Source organism: Sinocyclocheilus anshuiensis, unplaced genomic scaffold, assembly GCF_001515605.1.
Source record: "Sinocyclocheilus anshuiensis isolate Anshui unplaced genomic scaffold, SAMN03320099.WGS_v1.1 scaffold518, whole genome shotgun sequence".
NCBI classification, from domain to species: domain Eukaryota; kingdom Metazoa; phylum Chordata; class Actinopteri; order Cypriniformes; family Cyprinidae; genus Sinocyclocheilus; species Sinocyclocheilus anshuiensis.
Window position 1 is genome coordinate 146,988 of NW_015544151.1, and position 6,801 is coordinate 153,788.

General features: G+C 36.5%; 1 long non-coding RNA gene across 1 annotated transcript; it reads right to left on the reverse strand.

Moving 5' to 3' along the window:
- Positions 1–1,940: 1,940 nt before the first annotated feature.
- Positions 1,941–2,793, reverse strand: LOC107695188 (uncharacterized). Its single transcript, XR_001634967.1, has 4 exons — positions 2,672–2,793; positions 2,443–2,528; positions 2,276–2,343; positions 1,941–2,019 (listed from the first exon to the last, which is right to left on the reverse strand). It is a non-coding gene; the product is annotated as an uncharacterized LOC107695188 (long non-coding RNA).
- Positions 2,794–6,801: the final 4,008 nt, after the last annotated feature.

Here is a 6,801-nt window from a genome sequence, read left to right on the forward strand (position 1 = left end):
TTTTTCATTAACTGTTCCCTCCTGGTGGAATGACCTGCCCAACTCAATCCAAGCAGCTGAGTCCTTAGCCATCTTCAAGAAACGACTAAAAACACATCTGTTCCACCTTTATTTGACCCTCTAACTCTAACACTTTCTATTCTAATTCTATTCTTTATTAAAAAAAATTGCCTCTTTTAGGCTTGCACTCTATTCATTCACTAACTGCTTGTTTTCTTTAAAAAAACTAACACTTGCTTTTCTAATCTTTCTGTATTCAATCTTTGTTTTCTTTTTATTTATTATACAATTAACAAAAGCAAAAAAGGCCACTAACACTAGCTTGCTCTATTCCTTTTCTATTCTATCTGTTTTCTTTTTATTTATTATATGATTAAAAAAACTTGCTATGCGTACTGCATTAAGCTGAGACTTGTTATAGCACTTGCATATCATTGCACTTTTGTTGATTTTGATTGCTTCCATTGTCCTCATTTGGTAAGTCGCTTTGGATAAAAGCATCTGCTAAATGTTTAAATGCAAATATATACCAGTACACACACACTACTGGGAGTGGAAGAGGTATTCCCTTAATTACCTCATTTGCTTAAAATGAGACATTCACAGTGATGTTCTATGGTTATCAAGTGTTCATGAAGCTGCTCTTGTAGACACATGTCTTGGTTGTGACAGTCAGGAGGATGACTGACTGACTGCATATCAAAGTCTATGATGCAACAGCTGTTCAGAATAAAAGTGATGAAATCGCAGCATCAGCTGTAGACTCTCAGTAATATGAGCTCTGGCACATTATTAAAGACAGAGATCTCTCAGAGCTGTGCAGACCTGTGCAGCACAAAAGAAGACACTTTGAAGAATGCTTCAGCAGTTTCTGTCCAACATCACTGAACCGCACAGATCTTCACTCTAAATATCAGCATGAGGGCGAGTAAAGGATGTTTGTGTGTGAACTGTCCCATCTCTGTGTAGGGCAGACAGTGTTCTTCTTCTGCTCTAGGCCTCACGCTCGCTGTGATAAGAGGCCAAAATAGGCAGAGCATCTGCCGGAGTTCTCAAGTGTGAGGACTGGGGCTCCCGCCGGGTCTTCTCCAGCCCCCCGTCAATCACACAAACCCATCAGACGCCACAGTCACTGTTCTGAATACACTCATGCCTGTGCTCATTAATCCAGATCCACATCGTCCATGCATGTTTGTGTCAGTGGTGTTCTGTTTAAGTGATGGAGTGAGCAGTGCTGTCAAGCGATCTGTGAGCAGGATCTCACATTCAGACAGCCAGCAGGTGCTGTCAAACATTAATAAGCTGTAGCTCATTCATCTGATGAACAAACATCTAATCAGCCAGTACACTGTAAAACTTTTCGTTGTAAATTTACAGTAAAATACTGGCAGCTGGGTTGCCAGCCACATTCTGTATTTTTACAGGACTACTACTGTAAACAACATTTACAGTTCTGTACTGTAATTACCAAATACAGTATTATACTGTTATATAACTTATTTTTTACAGGGAATACTGTAATTCCTGCTTTTCATTCCTTACTTAGATTTACAAAATTAAAAATATTATACTTTTTCATAACAGTAGTCACAACAGAAAAGAGAAAACAACATTATCTGAGTTTTAAAACATTTATTTATTTTTGAAGAAAAGACCAGAAAATTGTCTTATATGAACATATTGGCTGAAATGCCAGCTGTAGTTTTTTTTATTTATTTTTTTATATAAAACATGTAAAATGCAATTAGCAAGTAATTCACAATACAGTAATCTTATTTGTGACCCTGGACCACAAAACCAGTCTTAAGTCTTAATTTGTAGCAATAGCCAAAAAAGCATTGTATGGGTCAAAATAATAGATTTTTCTTTTATGCCAAAAATCATTAGGATATTAAGTAAAGATCATGTTCCGGGTTTACAGTACTGTTCTTTTTGTACACAACATGTACAGTCTTCTTTTAAGTCACGTTTCCTTTCTTGGTTTTTGATGCACATTCAGGGTTGACATCGAGAAAGCGTCTAAAAGGCAGAAAAAAAAAAAAACAAGTGAACATTATGTATATGTCTATATATATATTTTATAATTAAATTTACATTGTTATTTTGCACTAAACGTTGCACATATGTATGGTAAAATGTAATTTAAAATACAGAAATACATTGCCATTTTACATATTGCATTTTAAATTGAATTTTGCTACACATATGCTTCCATAGCGTAAATGGTGACTTAATGTTCATTTTAGGGTGAACTAAACCTTTACTGTTTACATACCAAGAATTTTAAGTTGTGTTCTCTGGCAAATGTAGAGACTGCTGGACATCAGATGGAGTGGCGAATACCTAAACAATTTTTAAAAAGACAGCACAACCATCACTAACAGAACCAAGACATAAAACATGTTGCAAATAAATTTGATTTGTTGAGTAATCTCTACTTACATCTGCTTGAAGGATAAGACCATCTAATTTCTGCAAGTGTGCGAGCAGCTGTAGGACCATGGAAGACATGGAAGCAATCAGGAACACTACATTTGAAATAAGCATTAGGAACATGACTATGGATTTTCATGTGCTGGCAAAATTATAAGACATTAAAAAGCACGATCATAGAACTGACATTTTTTAACATGGACTACAAATGTAACGTTAATACTTGTGAAGCACTTACATTAGCACTGGATCTTCATCAGATTGCTCAGCCTGAAACAAAACAAAAATCAGAAGCAGGTCATGTGAATGTGTTATGTGTGTCTTATTTGCTATTTAAGTTGTTTTTGATTGTTGGATTAAAGGAAGGCATGAATCAACATCTTAAGCAGCATCGAGTGACTGTGATTGATTTATGTTCGGTTAAACGAGCTAACTTACATATAATTTAACAAGCTACATATAAACGCGCTAGATATAATTTGATTATGGGCTGTAACAGAATGGCATGGTCATTGTTGCTGTATTATATGAAGTATCAAAGTTACTTGGTAAAGAGGTGAGAATTAGGGTTGCCACCTTCAGCGAGGCAAAATCAGGGACACCCATTCACGACCCCTATTATGTCTACCAAGCTCTGATAATGTATGGAATATTATATTAACAGACTATCCAAATTTTAATAAAACAATAGGCCTATACCTGTAGAAGCACGGATGTGTCTGTCACTTTAAAGGTATGGTTCACAGAAAAATGAAATTTTTTCATAATTTACCCAGGTTGTTCTAAACCTGCATAAAGTGCTTTCTTCTGTTGAACACAAAAGAATATACTTTGAAACATGTGTCTCAACTAAACAGCTGATGGTTGTAACTTTCATAGTAAGGTTAAAAAACAAACAAACATCAGAGCCATTGGGGACCAGAAACTGTTTGGTTACCCACATTCTTCAAAGCATCTTCTTTTAAGTTCAACAGAAGAAAGAAATTATTGCAGGTTTGGAACAACTTGTGGGTGTGTAAACGATGACAATTTTAATTTTTGGGTGAACTGTCCCTTTAAGTCAGACAGTCCACCGTGAACAACTGAAATGCCTCTCTGCAAACTGCGCGTTCATCACGCACATGAGCTGCTCGGCTATATTTGATTTCATCAGTCATAGTCCTGAGTGACTCGTGTTTGACAGAGCAGAGACACAGCAGCAGAGCGGCTCTCTCCGGGCTCATTCAGGATGAAATCATGTCTGATGATGGTCTCAGAGATGTGGACAGGATTGGTTTGCAGTGATGGTGTGCTGCTGTGGTTTCTGAGGTTTGCATCAGTGAGGGCTGGATTCGCGCCGGGACTGAAAGTGTGGAGTCACTGTGCTGAGATGCAAGAAAGGTGGGGCGAATGAAAACGTGAAGTCCCTTTCTGACAGAGACACCCATAGCAAGGCAGAAATATTCAAAGTAGTGCTAGGTTAGATGCTGATGAAAGCACGGCTGTGAGCGACAGATTTACAGTATATGTGTGTGTATATATATAGTGGCATGTGCTCTAAAACAAGCTCCTGGATCACAACTCGCAAAACTCAACCATCAACTAACAGTTTTTCTGAAAGATCAGCTGAACGACTGGTATGTTGTGAAACAATCCATTGAACACACTGTATTTCTGTCTGTCATAGATTCGTTTTCATTCTTGTCCAAAAATAAACATGAAGCTGCCCTAACTAAGGTTGTTGTCTGCGTTGTGCTGTTGAGAAATAAACAGACGGACATCAGCTGCTGGTTCACTCTTAAATTCCTATAAAGAAAATCTTGTATGCAATGCAATTAACACGACACAGAAAACTAATTGAAACCTTATTTAAAGTCAAAGCATGCAAATAACATACATTGAAAATAATACTATAAATATGATTTAAAAGAAAAATCTAAGTATAAAAATGAGTTTTAAAGCAAATATGAAACTGTATTAATCAGAGAAACCCATCTCTCCCATGCAGAGAGTGCAGAAAGGGAAGAGGAGGAGCAAAGACAGGAAGTTAACACTTTATGTCATTAGCACTTCAGGCAGCGTGCGAATGACATATTCTTTATGTTTTAAATTGGGCTGTCAAGCCATTCATTTTTTAATCTAATTAATTACATAATGTGCTGATTGATTAATCGAATTAATCTCAAATTAATGGGATTAATTAATAAAGATGCATATCATGTGCTGATTAAAGTTATTATTAAAGATCATTTAAAGTTATTATTGTTAATTAGAAAAGCACTGAAAGGACATTACAAAAAAAAAGCATCTTTAGAGAGAAATATTTTAATTCAACATACAAAAATACAAATAAATACTGAAATATGAAATGATTTTTAAAAAGAAATGATACTCTAAATATAAAACTAAAAGCCTTAATAAGTGAGTCATTCAGTCATTCATTCAATCGATTCGTTCAAACGAAACGTGTGACTGCTTTTATTAATGGTTCACTGAATCACTGACTCACTCGGTTCATTTAAAAACGTGGATTCATTAATGAAACATCGCTGTGTTGATCAGAGATTAACATCTGGGGCCCGTTCTTCGTTCCTCGCTGAACACATCTGAGATGATCTGAAAGATGCCAGATCTAGTAATCCTGATAACTGATCTCTGGCTAATTTGGTTCTTCAAACGAATGTGTGGATTTGATTAAAATATCTGGATGAAGTTGTCTAAGATTAGTGCGTGTTCTCGTGTTCCTCGTAAAGGGCAGATGTATGGAAACCACGATCAGCGATTGGCTGCGGCACGACAGCAACGTGATGACATCATAACATTAAAAAACACCTGACGGAAAAACTTGACACATTTCTGGAAACATCCAAGCGAACAAAACTACATAAATGTTATAATAGATCAATGAAATGTGCACTGTTTTTATTTTATTTAAAAAAAAAAAAGTCATGATTCTCACAAGAACTACATCTGACTTTAGCCACAGCCTTGGATAAAATCAACTGAAAAAAACATTAAAGGGGTCATAGGATGCCCATTTTCCACAAGTTGATTTGATTCTTTAGGGTCTTAATGAAAAGTCTGTAACATAGTTTGGTTAAAATTTCTCAATGGTAGTGTAAAAACACCTTTTTACCCTGTCAAAAACAGCTCTTTTCAGATCAAGCCGTTTTTGTAGCATTTCCCTTTAAATGTTAATGAGCTCTGCTGACCCCGCCCCTCTCTTCCATAGCACATTATTAGGAAAGGCGATTTGCAAAGATTCATTACAAAACATTATACTCACTTCTTCTGTAGATGAGGCTGGATCACGAATGATTAGCGCGAACATAGACGCATTTATGTAGATCGGGGGCGCATTCCCTTCAAAAACAAAAGTAATCCACTGCGTCTTCAGCGGCTCAGATGTCGGGAGTAAATGACGACTGCTATGTTCATTATTACATCCAGCAACAGAACACCACAATCGCTCAGGAGTCATTCTTGTCTACATCTGCTCCGGCGGTGAAACAATACTGAAATATGAAATGATTTTTAAAAAGAAATGATACTCTAAATATAAAACTAAAAGCCTTAATAAGTGAGTCATTCAGTCATTCATTCAATCGATTCGTTCAAACGAAACGTGTGACTGCTTTTATTAATGGTTCACTGAATCACTGACTCACTCGGTTCATTTAAAAACGTGGATTCATTAATGAAACATCGCTGTGTTGATCAGAGATTAACATCTGGGGCCCGTTCTTCGTTCCTCGCTGAACACATCTGAGATGATCTGAAAGATGCCAGATCTAGTAATCCTGATAACTGATCTCTGGCTAATTTGGCTCTTCAAACGAATGTGTGGATTTGATTAAAATATCTGGATGAAGTTGTCTAAGATTACTGCGTGTTCTCGTGTTCCTCGTAAAGGGCAGATGTATGGAAACCACGATCAGCGATTGGCTGCGGCACGACAGCAACGTGATGACATCATAACATTAAAAAACACCTGACGGAAAAACTTGACACATTTCTGGAAACATCCAAGCGAACAAAACTACATAAATGTTATAATAGATCAATGAAATGTGCACTGTTTTTATTTTATTTAAAAAAAAAAAAGTCATGATTCTCACAAGAACTACATCTGACTTTAGCCACAGCCTTGGATAAAATCAACTGAAAAAAACATTAAAGGGGTCATAGGATGCCCATTTTCCACAAGTTGATTTGATTCTTTAGGGTCTTAATGAAAAGTCTAAGATAGTTTGGTTAAAATGTCTCAATGGTAGTGTAAAAAACACCTCTTTTACCCTTTCAAAAACAGCTCTTTTCAGAGCACGCATTTTGTAGCATTTTCCTTTAAATGTTAATGAGCTCTGCTGACCCCGCCCCTCTCTTCCAAGC